Source organism: Rhinatrema bivittatum, chromosome 7 (genome assembly GCF_901001135.1).
Source record: "Rhinatrema bivittatum chromosome 7, aRhiBiv1.1, whole genome shotgun sequence".
NCBI classification, from domain to species: Eukaryota; Metazoa; Chordata; class Amphibia; order Gymnophiona; family Rhinatrematidae; genus Rhinatrema; species Rhinatrema bivittatum.
In genome coordinates this window covers 268,304,012-268,320,246 of record NC_042621.1, presented here as the reverse complement: position 1 = coordinate 268,320,246, position 16,235 = coordinate 268,304,012, and the positions used below count along the sequence as shown (strand labels likewise).

Sequence of the window (16,235 nt, the reverse complement as noted above, 5' to 3'; positions counted from 1 at the left end):
GCCCCAAAGTGAGTGGAAGATTTTTTTTTTGTACTTATTTCAATTGCCTTAAAATAAGAAAAAAAGAATGTTTATGAAAGATATGCAAATGGTAGTAGCTAAGGCTGAAGTCTTGGTTGATGCTACTGCTCATTTCCAACTTCTGCTAATTTAACCTTGTGCATGTGTTCCTTCAATTTGATGTCATATCTGATTTGGATCTGCTATGCCTCAACACTATCAATCTATGGTAAAATTTATCATGTAGCAAACTATGAAATTTTATTGGGACATTGAGCTGTTCAGTGTAAACAAGGCTTTCCTGCACAGTTCTGAAAATATTCAGGAAAATTATTAATTATAAGTACTAATTGAGGAAGAATAGAAGGCTTCTATGGGCTTTGCAATTCCTTTGAGTCCAAGTCAAGTTGAAAACCACAAGATTTCAGTTCTAGGCATATCTGAGGTGAAGAAAAATCCAAAAACATTCAAATTAAAAAAATTTATTGCCTGTATAAAATTATACAACATGTTAAAACTGACATTTTATTAATACAGGTGTTTAAATAAAAATGATGAAAAAAAAAAAGATTACAGGTGTTACATATAGCATCTGACTGCTCTATAATTCCATATCATCAGACAAACATAACACTGCATTTAAAAATGTTGGTTTCACATGGTACAGATTATATTGCTCAGCTTATAAGGCATGGTCTTTTCCAGTTGTGAGCTACTGAAGAAAATGCAATACATACCACCTTGCTATTCAGCTCTCAAAAGATATGATCATATATAGGCATTTCTACATTTGATATTTTGATTTTTTTTCATTTGCACAGCAGTCTAGATGCACTATTTATTTGAATGAAGAAAGACAGATGGATACAATAAAATACTTTTAGTTCATACAGTATAGAGTACTGACAAATCATTCATTCTGTATTATCAAAGAATTCCCGGCATTCTAAGAAGATTTCCTTGCCAGGTAGGAGCAATTTTGCTGCATACTACAAACCTACAGAAAACTGCAAAGGGATCCCGATTACTTCGCTATGCTCCAATTTTGTTGCTGACTTCTAGGTAATCCACTTCCTTTAGGTTACCAGCAAAACCATCCAACAGGAACTGTAGTGTTATCTTCACTAATCTTCTGGCCCCTTTGCCAAAAGATAATCAACTCTCCTGCTCTCTAACCCTTCCCTGAAATATTCTTAATTCTAAACTAGATGCAACCGCAAGAGCTCTTGACTCAGTCTCTGGAATGAACTCCATCAACTAAGAAAATAGGTATCCTTATATACCCCAAAAGGTGCCAGAACAGTATAAAGATATCATCAACTGAGCATATTCAGTTCTCAGGCTAAATCTATCAAGAGCCAAAGTCAAAAGCATAAGAATACCAACCAAAATAGAGCAAACAAGGGTGGTTCCTTACATTTTCTTTAGAACACAAAGTATTTTGGTTTCAAAACACAAGAACTCCCTAATTTTACCTAAATCAGTACAATATGTTGTAATGCTGGTGGCAGGAGGAATGATCAGGATAGAAGCACTGGCCTGCTGGTACATGAAGTGGTGAGGTGCTAGGAGATAGATGCTTTCATTATGGGAGGACAGCCCGAATACATTTGGGATACTATTAATAGAATGAGAGCACCAACCCCATGTGCCCAGGATCTAGTGATGCCCATACTTTGTAATGCAGATCTGTTTTATTTAGCCAGCCTCTCTCTCTCTGGACTTTACTAATACATTCTGAAGCTTGTTTTGATTATGAATCATACAAGGAGGTAGCAACTTGTTTATTTTATATGCAACTTTTAGACATTGAACATTCAATGTGAATTACAATCTTAAATCTAATTAAAACAAAACACATATCATATACATCCAATCAAAATAGCACCTCTTATAATAAAGATGAAAAGGTTACTTCAGGGGATGCAAGGCAACAGCCCAGAAACACAACTGGCCTATTGCAAGTTACAGACCAAACATTTAGTGTTTGCTTAAAATGACAGCATATTTAAAAACCAAACAAAATTAGTAATGAAGTATGCTATAAAATGAATTTAAAAAGGCACTTTATGGCATCTCTTCAGGAAATAAGCACTCCAGCAGCATACACACACATTTAATGGCACTAGAAAATATAGAATTCTCTTGTGTGTGCAAAATTGAGCTTGATTTGTATGCATGGATCTCCAAAGTCCTTTTGATTAAAAGCAGAAGAAAAACAGACAAGAATTTTCAGGAACATACTCAACTGTAAAATGAAAATGAAAAGAAAAACATGTACTCTAAACAGTCTTTAAAATATTTTAAAAACCCAATTGCTAAAAATTATCTTCATTTCCAGGAAAAGACGGTCTTCACAACAATTCCAACATGAACACTATAAAACAAAGACCAAAAAAATTAAGACAATGTGATTAGACAGTGTTCCAGGTTCTTCCTTAATCTGAGGTCAGTTAGATAAGTAGGAAATTGAAATTGATGACAGCCATATATCTCAGGAAATAATTAGCTGCTGTTTATAAGACCTCATAAGATTTTGGTAAAATCACTTATTCTTTACATATTAATATTTTCAAGAGACAAAAAAAAGACATTTCTTGATTTTGCGATGGACACTGAAAAGTCAGACCGCACAGAACCTTGAAAATATTAATATGTGAAGAGTAAGAAAAGTAGGTCTTTAAAAGGAAAAAGATTTACAAAAGAAAAGACAGATTCACAAAAAAAAAAAAAAAAAAAATTATTTTGTACAAAGACCAATGATTAGAAAACATCACAGGTATTTAATTCACTTGTAACGACATTCATTTTGTCTCTAAATATCACTACCCGAAATCTTATGAGGTCTTATAAACGGCAACTAATCATTTCCTGAGATATCTGGCTATTTAGTAATCTATAGTTTATAATTGTCATATTTTCAGTTTTCTATTGTTTGCAAGATTCCGTTCATGGCAACTAGCATCTACTGCACAGGTCTCAATCCAGAAAAGGCCTGGATGGGGGTGGTTTTGGAGATGGGGCAGTAAGATCTAACATGAAAGTCTTCACTTGTGACAAGTCAGATTGCAACCATGGTCTTTAGTAGTAAAAAAAAAACAACCCAAACTTGCTGCACTTCCTCCAATGTTTTGTCGTCTCGCTGATTCTACTGCAAGTTTGTTTTGTTTTTTTTTAGGTTGATAGTTGCTGTTTATATCACATAGGAACTCTGTGTACCAAGTAAAAATAAAAAAAAAGTGTAACAAGAGAAGAGTATTGTAATGCAATTCACATCAAAGCTTTTTTTCCCCTAAAACAAGTGACTGCAAACCAAATTAGAAGTAGGTTTAAGTTTGGTCCCATCACCACCCATGGGCAAGGCCATGCTTAGCAAGGGTCCAATCATAGCTTTTGGAAGCCTTACGGTAGCCTTCCCCCACCCCCCCCCCCCCCCCACATCACTTCCTGTTCCTCAGAACACCAATAGTGCAGGAGCTGCAGTGGCCCTTGAGGAAACATCTGTGCTAGGCCAGAAGGTACAGTATTCACTCTACACCTGCTCTTCAATATCTCACAGGGAGTGAGATGGCAGCCCACTGGGGCTTAACTGCCCCAAGACCCTGCACATCTCCCTCAGGTCAGCTTTGCCCCAAGGCACAGTCCTGGTCCAGAACTAAAGTGAAAGATTACATAAGAGCTTTTGTAAATAAGATATTCTTGCTCTCCATATTTAGAAAGTCCACTGATGCTGGACAATTATATTTTTTCTTTTCATTGTTTTCAATTTTGAGCTAGGCCATAAGTCTTCCAGCTTTTACATGGATAAACTTATCCTGAAAATTTGGTTGCTATAGGTTGAATGGCTTGAGAAATAATATGTACACAAAGTGAATACACATTTTTTTTTGAAGTGCTAAAAAACAAAAACCATGAAGTTCTTTGAATGAGTCAGAAGAGAAAAGAAGGGTAGAGGTATGGTAGAACACCACAGAAAAATTTGGCTTTACCTTGAATCCAGCTAGACCAGTTCAGGAGTGTAGGCTTGCACTGCCTGAAGCAGATGGAAACAGAGGACACACCTTTCCAGTGACATCCTCACCGGTATAAAGGATGGTGCAGCATGAGTAAAAGCTAGTATCTTATGTCAAAGCAACCACCCCCCCCCAAAAAAAAAAAAAGTACCATTGAAATACACACCTAGCAGAACAAATGGCCACCAAAACACCATCTTTAAGGAGATATTCTTTAAGAAAGCAAGTTTAATAATTCAAAGGGGAACCCCCCAGAGCCTTGAGAACTAGATTAAGATCCTACAGTGGGATCAAAACCTTAAAGGGTGGATGAATATGCTACTCCAAGGAGGAAATAAACATCTCCATGAGAAGCAACCAAAGCTCCCTGAATAGACCCCCTGTAGCAAGAAACTGCTGCTGCCTGAACCATTAGAAAATTCATATCAATAACCTTGCTCAAGCCCTTTTGGAATGTTAAAATGGTCAGAATATTTGCCTTCCAGGGCAAAACAAAGGATCCTTGCAACAATCTTTGAAAACATGCCATATCTGAACATAGACTAGTATAGTAAATTCTTCTGGACCTTCAGTGGAGATCTTTGAAAAGTGTCTCTTCCTCCATGATCATGACCTTTCAAGAGCCAGGCTGTAAGATACAATGGAGCTGGATCTTCCATGAAGACTGGACCTTGAGATAATATGTCCCAAAAACCCTTACCATCGAAAATGAGGTCTGACCTGCAAACCACTGTCTCGGCGGCCAATTCACAGCTACCAGGATGACCAAAGATCGGTGATCTATCTTCTGTGTATCAGTCCAGCCTCCTACAGACCATGAAGGAAAAACATACTGCAGCTCATTCTTTGGCCACTAATAAAACAAAGCACTGAGACTGCTGGATCCCCAATCTTTCCGATTATTGAATTCAGGCGGCCTTTGAATTCCTGCAAGAAGCCATCAGATCCATAGGAGTAAAGCCTCAGCAGCCTTATTCTTTGAAATGATGCCAAGCTAATCTCCTACTCTCTGGGATCCAACATGTTTCTGCTGAGGAAGTCTGCCTAAAATTTCTCCACTCCCACAATGTGAGATGCTAAAACTTGCAGAAGATTCTTCTTTGCCCAACAGAAGGGTGCCACCTCCTGGGCAACTGCTGTATACAGAGTACCCCCCATCCCTCCCCTGTGGCATTGTCCAAGAGGACTCAAACTGCTGTCCCTTTCACCAGTGGAAGAAAATGCAGACCCAGCCCGACTGTCCTAGTTTCCAACCTGTTGGACTGCAAGGCTTTCTCCTTGAGCTACTTTATTTTATTTATTTATTTTTGGGTTTTTATATACCGATCTTCTTACATTGTATGCAAATCAAATCGGTTTACAGAGAACAATTAAAACTTGCTTGGTAGCATTACATATAATGAAGAACTTTTAAGTAACAAATAAATATAAGAGAAAACATATAAGAACAATAAGTAACATGGTATTAGAAAAATATTCCTTTTATACAGATGCCTTGCAAGAGGCTGATGAAAAAACCTTATAATAATTAACTTACATGTGGATGTATCGAACGAAATTGTGCTAGGGTGCAGGGAGGATAAGCAAAGGGAGGACACGGGGGTGGAGGGAGGAAAGGGATAAACAAGGGGTCTAGAAGATGGTGGGTTTAATGGGGAGGGAAAGGGGGTGGAGTTTAAAGGGAAGGGAAGATTAAAGCTTTAAGGGGGGTGGAGTTATACAATTAGAGCGAAGCAGAACATAATTGCAAGTTGAAAGTGGCTTGTGAGTAATCAGGGAAATGCTTGGCTGAAAAGCCAAGTTTTCAGTTTTTTCTTGAATGACAGGTGGCAGGGGTCTTGTCTGAGGTCTGGTGGAAGCGAGTTCCAAAGAGAAGGACTTGCGGTGGAAAAAGCCCTATTCCTTAGCGGAGGTTTGGCTTGGGGGATGAACAGGGTGCCTTGGTAGGCTTTTCTGATTGGTCTTGTTGATTTAATGGTATGTAGCTGATGGGTAAGATCGATTGGAGCTAAATTGTTTAAGGATTTGTGTATGAGGGTCAGGACTTTGTAGAGGATTCTGTATTTAATCGGAAGCCAGTGGAGATTGCAGAGGATGGGCGAGATGTGGTCTCTCTTATTAGAGTTGGTCAAGACCCTAGCTGCAGAGTTCTGTAACATCTGAAGAGGCTTAATGGTGGTAGCTGGTAGACAGAGTAGCAACGCGTTACAGTAGTCAATTTTTGTAAGAATGATTGATTGCAGGACGAGGCGGAAATCGTGTGCGTGTAGTAAGGGTTTTAGCTTTTTCAGAACTTGTAATTTGAAAAAGCATTTTTTAGTTGTGTTATTTACAAATCTTTTGAGGTTCAGCTGATTGTCCAGAAGCACGCCTAAGTCTCTTACGTGGGATGTATTTTTGAGGTTGTCTAGAATGGTTGTAAGTGGATTGGGAGTAGAGATGATGTCTTTTTGTGGTTGATCAATTATAATGGAGGAGATCTCTCTGGGGATGAAGTTGTCATCCTGGGAGATGATGAGGTATTCTGTTTTGTCCTTGTTGATGACTAAATTGAGTTTGGTGAGGAGCGAGCTAATTTCTTGAAAGCAATATTCCCAGAAGATTAAAGATTTTTGAAGTGACTTCCTAATAGGGATGAGGATTTGTACGTCATCCGCGTATACAAGATGTTTGATTTTCAGCTTAGATAGGAGGAAGCAGAGAGGTAGAAGATAAATGTTGAAGAGGGTTGGGGAGAGTGAGGAACCTTGCGGGACTCTCAAGTTTGAGCTGATTGCCTGTGACATCTTAAGATATCACCATCCATACAGGAGGTCCCAGTTTCATTCCCCTCATGAGGTTTAAGAAACCCTTCTACCATGAGACTCTCCATGCGAGAGGGCAAGGTGAACTAAGTGCTGAGACTACAAGAACCAACGAGATAGAAGAAATGCCTGGAATGAATGCATATAAGCCTGGCCTGAGTACTGGGCCTGTTGGCCAGATGTAAGGTAGCTGCCGTAGGCCAAGAGCTAAAGGTAGTCCCAAGCTCTGGAGGCTTTCAGAGACAGAAAGATTCAGACCAGTGCCTGAATTTTTACTACTTGTTCCTGCATTAAACCTACACAGCCCGCTTTTGTTTCAAACCAAAATACCCAGCGATGGAGAAGAAAGCATATTATTCTGATGTTCACTACCCAATCTAGGTCAGAAAAGACTTGCACAGCCCTACTCAAGAACTGTCCTTCCTCAAACAACTTGGCCCTCATGAGCCACCATCCAAATAAGAATAAATCATATCACCTTCTTTGCTCAAGAAAGCTGCAAACACTACTACCTTGGTAAATGTTCTTGGCACTGTGACGAGGCTAAAGGGATGTGTTCTGAACTAGCTATATTTTCTAAGAACACAGAAGCAAAGACATTTTTGATGATCCTCTCCAATAAAGATTGAAAATATGCTTTCAAGATATCCAGAGAAGACAAGAACTCTTCACAATGACAGAATGGAGAATTTTCCATATGAAAATGTAGATTCTGAGGGGCATGATGGCCGCCGCATAGCAAGACGTAGGTCGCTCAGCTCCTGTGAACTCCTAACAAACTTTGCTTTTTGTTTGCGATTATTACCTTTAAAAATGCCTCACACGAATCGTAAGGCTAGGTTACGGGAGACTACGACCTCTACACCAATTTCTACGCCGAGACAACCCAGAATTGAGGAGGCCTTCGAGAGAGCCATGCACCCGGAACCGGTAGGAGGGGCCGCAGGAGATTCCACCGGAGGGCAGCCGTTGGACTCTAGGCCCAGCGAAACATCCCTCAGTCCCGGAGCGCCAACTACCCGACAGGCCCTCCAGAAGGAATGGGGGAGATACATCGAGGAACGTCGACGGAACAACTTTCCCTAAGGACCCTGATACACCAGAGAAGTAATGCCGGAGAGCCTGCTGGTGCAGGGTTCCAGGGATCAGAGTGAGGTGACCTTCTGAGGTAGGGAGAGAAAAATCCGAATTACAAGTCTTACTACCTCTGCATTTGGAAATGCAGAGAAAATAACAGAGTTGATATGGAAGGCAATAACGCTAAATAATGCGGTAACTGAACTAATACAGTTAAAGAAAATTTAAGGAAAGTTCAAAATCAAGAGAATATGATTACACTTATCGAGGAAAAAGTGAAAGAAACTGATAAGGAAGTAAAAAAAAGTTAAAGAAGTACAATGTGAGTTAATAAAATCTGACTCCAATACGATAAGGAAAATGGACTTTTTTGAAAATGAACTAAGGAGACCTAATTTAAGGCTCCTTAATTTCCCAAGGACAAAATGGATATCTGCTAAAGATTTGTTAAAAAGCTACTTCCTAAACATATTGGGATTTTCTGAAGTGACGATTCCAATGGTATCAAAAATTTTATATGTATCATCAAAAGTAGATTTCAAAGATCAAGACCAGGAGCCAATGTTGAGATTACTTACCTGATAATCTCCTTTTCCTTAGTGTAGACAGATGGACTCAGAACAAATGGGTATAGTATGCTCATGCTAGCAGTTGGAGACGGATCTGACGTCAGCACGGGTATATATACCCCCACAGGAAGCGTAGCAACTCAGTAATCTTCCTTGCAAAAGCTGTTATGGATGTGTGTACTGATGCTCAGAGAAATAGAGAAATAGAGAAACATGATTCCCCTGACCGATTGATAGTAGCTGGAGACCGCCAGTATTCCCAACCGGAAGGCGTTGACACCTGGCAAAGGGGGCGCTCGTATGGAAACAGATGTCATGGCTTACCTTGAATCGGTGAAACCCATGTACACAGGCAGCTGGGTGGGATGCTGAGTCCATCTGTCTACACTAAGGAAAAGGAGATTATCAGGTAAGTAATCTCAACATTTCCTGGCGTGTAGCCAGATGGACTCAGAACAAATGGGATGTACAAAAGCTTTACTCCCAGCCTGGGCGGGAGGCTGCCTGAGGTCCATGTAGGACCGCCCTCGCAAATGCTGTGTCCTCCCTGGCCTGGACATCCAGACGGTAGAACCTGGAAAAGGTATGGAGGGAGGACCATGTCGCCGCTTTACATATTTCTGCAGGTGACAGCATCCTGGATTCTGCCCAGGATGCCGCTTGTGCTCTGGTAGAATGAGCCTTGACCTGTAGAGGCGGAGACTTCCCAGCCTCTACGTAAGCTGCTCGGATAACTTCTTTGATCCAGCGGGCGATGGTGGGCCGCGAGGCCGCTTCACCTTGTTTCTTTCCGCTGTGCAGGACGAACTTCTTGTGTCACTTCCAGATATCTGGGCAGCAATCTGCCAATGTCGAGATGGCGTAATAAACACCCTTCTTCAGATTTCTTCAAACCCGCCGTGGTAGGCAAGGATATGGTTTGGTTAAGATGAAACTGTGAAACCACTTTAGGTAGAAAGGAGGGAACTGTACGAAGATGGATAGCCTCAGGAGTGATTCTGAGAAATGGATCACGGCAGGACAATGCTTGTAGCTCTGAGATGCGGCGTGCTGAACATACAGCCAGCAAGAACACCATCTTCAAAGTGAGAGAACGGAGAGACAGGCCCCGAAGGGGTCTGAAAGTGGATCCCGCGAGGAAATCCAAAATTATGTTGAGGTTCCACAGGCTCTCCAAACTGCTTTGGAGACGGAAATTACTGAGTTGCTACGGTTCCTGTGGGGGTATATATATATACCCGTGCTGACGTCAGATCCGTCTCCAACTGCTAGCACGAGCATACTATACCCATTTGTTCTGAGTCCATCTGGCTACACGCCAGGAAAGTAACAATTTATCAGATATAATAGAAAAATCCTTTGAAACCAATATAGAAACAAGAGCAGCTTTGTTAGTGACTTTCACTTGGGTCTCGGATAGAGATATGATACTGCAATTAAATTTTCGGAAAAATAACTTCAATTTTATGGGAAACAAATTAGAATATTTCCAGACATAACAAAAATGATGCAAGAAGAGAGAAAACTTTTTCTAAGCATGAAAAACAAAGTTATTGCAAGAGGAGCTAAATTCTATCTGAGATTTCCATGCAGATGTTTACTTATTTTTCAAAATAATAGATATGTTTTTTCTGAAGTCAAGCAGTTAAGACAGAATTTGGATTCATACTCCTAAGGAACCTCAAGAAGTAGTTGGTTAATAAATATAGGTGCATGTGGCTATGTAGCATTTGTTAGTAATTATTACTGCATAATCTGCTTTAATTATCTTGCTCCCCCTCATGTTCTTATAATACATAGATGATTGTTACTGAGTGCCCAATAAAAGGGCTTCTTGTTAGTAATATTTCTTCTTGAGATTGATGTAACATTATCTTAATGTAAAATTGGTTGAAATTCAATAAAAAGAAAATAAAAAAAAAAAAATGTAGACTCCGACACCACTGTTGACTTCTTTCAGATGGAGAACTGGATGGAAGGTGCCTTCTTTCTAATCACAAAAATATATGGGATACCTGCCCTGACCCAGAGACTACCAGAACCATGGCCTGTAAGCACTATAATCTTCCAGAGTGACCTGCACCACCAGATTTTTGAAAGCTGTCACAAGGAGACATGATAAAAACATCAAAAGACAGCAATAACTATATCTAGGGAATAATCTCTGTTCAATATCCAGAATCCGCTGATCTGAGGTAAAGTGGCTCTACCTGGTGTAAAAGAAAAACAATACTCCTGAGGTGACCACCTAACAAACCCATCGTGCAGAGGTCCTGCAGACCATCACACTAAGTCAATCTGGTACACAGGAGTATATGATCTGACATACTGGGTCAGACAAGTGAGAAATTGCAAGACTGGGATATTGGAAGTGATGTCTCCATCCTGAGATGACTGCCTGAGAGCAGAGCCAGTAATTAAAATAGTCTGAATCAGCAGCTAGTGTGGGAGGTAGACATCAGAAACTAGAGGGCCTGAGACTCGGAGAGGCTCAGAAAGAGAAAGTGGTCGACCACTGGGAGTTTACTTTCCCCAGCAATACGAGCAGTCAGAAGGAAGCGTGGGCCGAAGATGGCATGGCCCATGTGGAGACGCTCCCTGAACAAGCAGATGAGGTGATAGGGAGCGCTAAAGACACACTGACTAAAGCAGATTTGTTTCAGTGCTTTCAAGACCTGAAGTTCATATGCTAGGCAAAGGAGAAATTCCTGAGTGTATCTGTGAGATATGCAGAGGCTTAAATGATCTGGGTCACAGGGTGGATGCAGAGGTACATTTATATGAGCATGGAGAGGTGGTGGCACAGCTACAAACTGAACTACAAGCCATGAAAGCTGCTACTGGAGAGCTTGCTAACAAAAAAAAATAATATTCGAGGATACTGAAAACCGAAGCCACAGGTATAATATTGGGATCTGAGAGGTACCTGAGAATGAGGTCTTTTCTAATGCGATAACATGTGGTGAAATCTATCTGCAGATTCATTCTGGACAAAGGAGGGGGGGGGGGGGGGGGGGGGAAGAGCGGTGGCACAGGAGATCTCAGGAGACAGAGAACATTGAGCGTTGGGTCCAGTTCATCACAATAAGCTGCGGGACATTGTGGCATGTCTACACCACTTTTATCTAAAGGATTTGGTTATGTGAAAAGCAAGACCCATGGGGGTATTCAGTGGCAGGAAGAGTGTATAGAACACTATAAACGATCTATCCCCTATGACCAAAACAGCATAAGGAATTAACACACATAACAGATGCTCTAGGTTCAGGATATACACGATCAAGTGGCTCTATCCCACTGGCCTTGTTTACACTGTAGAGGAGGCGGCCAGCATTGTGAAGGTCGGAATTAATATAAAGGAGGGTCAAAGCCCCTAAGCCAGCAAGAAACTTCAAAGTGGCAAAGGGTGACCAAGGGTGGAAAGAGATTGCTTAAGAATTTTGATAGTGATGTACAAGCAAGGGACAGAGTCAAATGACATGGCAAGCGCATATGCTAGAAGCTCAGCTGTGAGAATGCTGTGAAAAATGTAGTTGAAGAAGGAAGCAATATTACCCAATTAGTTACTTGATAGCCTGTGAGCTGTGTGGCGGCAACACTATGGTTTCATTTGTCTGAGATTTTTTATATTGTTCATGCTGTATTTCAGTAGCAATGTTTATCCCCATGCTTCAATGGATAAATGTTTTAAGATGAAGATTTGCTGATTCATTATAATTAAAGCTGTGGTATATTTAAGGGAGGGCTATATGGTGAATTGTCATTCTTCTAGAGGAGTGTGTGGGAGAAGGCAAATAAATATATCTTGGGGGCGGGGGATGGTGAATGAACCATGGGGAGTGGTCAAATGAAAGGGAGCTATATAAGGGAAATGACTTCAGTGCCAAGAAAAATAGTGGAAAGTGTTCTAAACATCAAAATCACAGAACATACAGAAAGACATGGTTTAATGGAACAAAGTCAGCATGGCTTTACCCAAGGCAAGGCTTGCCTCACAAATCTGCTTCACTTTTTTGAAGGAGTTAATAAACATGTAGATAAAGGTGAACCGGTAGATGTAGTATACTTGGATTTTCAGAAGGCGTTTGACAAAGTTCCTCATGAGAGGCTTCTAGGAAAAGTAAAAAGTCATGGGATAGGTGGTGATGTTCTTGGACAATTTTCTCAGTGGAGTGCCTCAGGGATCTGTATTGGGACCCTTACTTTTCAATATATTTATAAATGACCTGGAAAGAAATACGATGAGTGAGAATCAAATTTGCAGATGATACAAAATTGTTCAGAGTAGTTAAATCACAAGCAGATTGTGATAAATTGCAGGAAGACCTTGTCAGACTGGAAAATTGGGCATCCAAATGGCAGATGAAATTTAATGTGGATAAGTGCAAGGTGATGCATATAGGGAAAAATAACCTATGCCATAGTTACACAATGTTAGGTTCCATATTAGGTGCTACAACCCAAGAAAGAGATCTAGGCGTCATAGTGGATAACACATTGAAATCGGTTCAGTGTGCTACAGCAGTCAAAAAAGCAAACAAAATGTTGGGAATTATTAGAAAGGGAATGGTGAATAAAACGGAAAATGTCATAATGCTCTGTATCGCTCCATGTTGAGACCGCACCTTGAATACTGTGTACAATTCTGGTTGCCGCATCTCAAAAAAGATATAATTGCAATGGAGAAGGTACAGAGAAAGGCTACCAAAATGATAAGGGGAATGGAACAGCTCCCCTATGAGGAAAGACTAAAGAGGTTAGGACTTTTCAGCTTGGAGAAGAGACGGCTGAGAGGGGAAAAGATAGGGGTGTTTAAAATCATGAGAGGTCTAGAACAGGTAGATGTGAATTGGTTATTTACTCTTTCGGATAATAGAAAGACTAAGGGGGCACTCCATGAAGTTAGCATGTGGCACATTTAAAACTAATCGGAGAAAGTTCTTTTTTACTCAACACAAATTAAACTCTGGAATTTGTTGCCAGAGGATGTGGTTAGTGAAGTTAGTATAGCTGTGTTTAAAAAAGGATTGGATAAGTTCTTGGAGGAGAAGTCCATTACCTGCTATTAAGTTCACCTAGAGAATAGTCACTGCCATTAGCAATGGTAACATGGAATAGACTTAGTTTTTGGGTACTTGCCAGGTTCTTATGGCCTGGATTGGCCACTGTTGGAAACAGGATGCTGGGCTTGATGGACCCTTGGTCTGACCCAGAATGGCATGCTCTTATGTTCTAATACGGAAAGCATAGTACAGGTTGCTAGGGGGAGGCCTTATCAGAGTCTTACTGGATGGATGGGTGGATGCATCAGTTAATGTCTTATTTAAGAGAATTTTCATTGAACATGAAGGGGCGCAATTTGTCTATGAAGACACAATTGCTGCTTAAGGAGGTCCAGTCCTTTAGAGCACAAATCTTCATGATTTCAGAAATTCGTTTTACAACAATGGATGAGTGACTTGTCCAGTTCCCAGTTTCCACATTTTTCGCTTCTAATAAACTACAAAAGAAGCATGGAGGGGTGGGCATTGGGACAGCTAGAAATTTTGCAGCAGAAATGGGACAGGAAGGAGAGATATTTGATATTGAAAGTTCGAAAAGGGTCCTTGCTTATTTCTCTGGTGAATATTTATGCTCCCAATAGTGGGCAGGGAGCATTCTTTACCCATTTAGAGGGGCAGTTAAGTGGGTAGTTGGAAGGTTGTATTATAGTGGAGGGGGGATTTTAACCTCACTACTGCTCAGTGCTTGGACAATTTTGTGGGTAATAATCTGACCCAAAGAGTACATAAAATGTATCCTAAGCGTATAGTTTCATCCCAGGGATTGATCGTTATCTGGCATTCATCACACCCAAACATGAGGGATTATACTTTCTTTTCTAAAGTGCATCTTTCATACTCGAGAAGAGAGGAAATATCAGTGCAGACTCTCTGGGATTGCCTGAAAGATGTCAGAGGGAAATTCATCTTGTGGGCAGTAGCTAAAAAGAGAACAAAACAGAAAGGTAGGGATATACTTGCTGAATCCATTCAGAAACTAGAAAAGTTGTATAAACAGCTGGGGGGAATCTTAATTGGCTTAAGCAGATGGAGACAGAGGGAAGCTGAGATAGCTGGATATTGAGAAGATACAGTATAAACTAGATCTAGTGAATTCGGCAATTTCTATTAACATGATGCCTAAAATGAAAGAGGAATCTGGTAATATAGTATTTGAGGATGATTTAATTAGAAATCAATTTGACAGATTTTATAAAGATCTTTATGCTGCTGAGGATTCAGCAGGGGAGCTGGAGATAAATCAGTACTTACAAACAATTTCATTACTGAGTTTAGATGATGGGAGTTCAGCCCGACTGGACAAAAATAGTGGGTCAGGAAATCTTGACAGATATATCTTCAATTAAAGTTAATAAGGCACCAGAATTGAATGGGTTTTCTGGGTTATTCTATAAAAAAAAATTAGTTATATCTAACTCTGATTCTAACATACCTGTTTAATACACTTCAAGCACCAACCTTACACAGCTCTATGAATATAGCAGGAGCAAAACCAGGCAAGGACCCTGCAGTCAGTGGATCATACAGACCTATTTCATTGTTGAACTTAGATTTAAAAATCTTTACAAAAGCTTTGGTGATGAGGTTTGTTGTGGGTTCTTTCAGGGTCTGCTAGTATTTGTATTTGCCATGTGGTCTGTATTACTGAACTTACTAAGAAAAACAACAAGACACTGTCTTCTGTGAAATAATGAAAAGCTATTTTTTGTATATGTACAAAAAAGGTTCTTATGAGAAAACCTGAAACAAATCACAAAACAAAATATATATATACAATGTCAGCACAATGCAAAAGTAATTACCCCAACTAAAAGAGTATAATTATATACAGAAGCCTAGCAAATGCTGTCACCTTTACCTGAAATCAAGTGTCTCCTTGCCTCCAGATGGGTGAATCAGCCAAGTGAGTTCTCGTTTTGGAGGCCCATCAGTGCTGGAGATCCCTAACCTTGGTTCTCAGCAGGGAATCTGCCTGGGGTATAATGGGCTGGGTTTTTATACCTTTTGGGATAGGACATGCGTGGTCAATTTCTTTGTGCAGCTTTTCTTGATATATTGCCGAATTACTGATAAGAAAAACTAACTGCGTATGCCTTGGACCACTCAAATGATAAAATTCTTATGTTCTGTGATTATTCGCTATTTCTCATGTGTGATATTATGTGACTAGAGTTCAAAATATTCTTTAAATTCAAATATATAAAAAGTTTTACTGAAACTAAGCTAGGTTCACTGATGCAGTCAGCCAAGGTCAAGGTTTAACTCTTAGCATACTAGCTGGGTTCAAATAAGTAGTAATCTTATGATTTTATAATTAAATCATGTTACCATTTTGTGAATCAGCAATGCAAAGCAACTACAAAAGATGTACAAGCCATTAATAAAACTTTGATATCTTTAATGCTAGCCTTTGTTGTAACTATCTACAAAACTGAAACAAGTAAACACTTTCCATCTGTACAGATCTTTTAGTCCTTGTGTTACAATGTAACTTCCCTCTATATCTTAGTTGAGAAACGAAACTTGCAACATATTGAAACCAGCACAGTGTTTGAAACGTAATTTAAGAACACTTAGTGCTGAACAGAATGTGTTATGTATATTTACATGATCTATGAAATTAAATACAGCCAGACTGATAAACTCCAATTAGTGTAAACCAAGAAACTTGTGGTGAAGGCATAAAAATGAATACTGAACAAAGTGCAA

General features: G+C 39.9%; 1 protein-coding gene across 1 annotated transcript in view; it reads right to left on the bottom strand.

Annotated features, from left to right (window-relative positions):
- Positions 1–466: 466 nt before the first annotated feature.
- The window catches only part of NPM3 (nucleophosmin/nucleoplasmin 3), a 98,436-nt gene continuing 82,667 nt past the window's right edge, over positions 467–16,235 (bottom strand). Inside the window, exon 6 of the mRNA XM_029610212.1 lies at positions 467–2,377. The gene's annotated coding sequence lies outside the window, so the exon portion shown is untranslated. The remainder of the gene's footprint in view (positions 2,378–16,235) is intronic.